General features: G+C 30.5%; 1 protein-coding gene across 3 annotated transcripts in view; it reads left to right on the top strand.

Annotated features, from left to right (window-relative positions):
• LOC105451268 overlaps positions 1 to 426 on the top strand; it is a 127748-nt gene that overhangs the window by 57120 nt on the left and 70202 nt on the right. The window lies entirely within an intron of this gene.

Here is a 426-nt window from a genome sequence, read left to right as displayed (position 1 = left end):
TAACTGACCATAGACTAACCCACAATCACGATTTTAATTGGACGAATGTAGAAATTCTGGACGTAGAAAGAAATTTTAATAAGCGACTAATATCAGAAATGATTAATATCAAACGCCAACGAAATAATATTAATTTGCAAACGGATACTGAGTATTTAGATTGCGCCTATGAGATATGACCATGATTTCAAAGAAAACATCGTTTATAATAGTTAAAAAACACGAAAACAAAAATTGTTCCCTATAGACACTGGTAACAAGGAATGACACATTAGAGGACACTATTCGCTCGGACTTCGACGCGCACAGTCGCTATGACAGTTTTATCTTTTTCTTTTCTTTTTTTAAATTATAACTAAGTTTTACATTTTTACTTTTTAACTATTCTTGACACTGCAAACGTTTATTTTTGGAAAATTATATTTT

The sequence above is a fragment of the Wasmannia auropunctata genome, unplaced genomic scaffold (assembly GCF_000956235.1).
Source record: "Wasmannia auropunctata unplaced genomic scaffold, wasmannia.A_1.0 LD336053.1, whole genome shotgun sequence".
Lineage (NCBI taxonomy): Eukaryota > Metazoa > Arthropoda > Insecta > Hymenoptera > Formicidae > Wasmannia > Wasmannia auropunctata.
The sequence above is the reverse complement of the archived record's forward strand: the minus strand, read 5'-3'. Positions and strand labels throughout refer to the sequence as shown.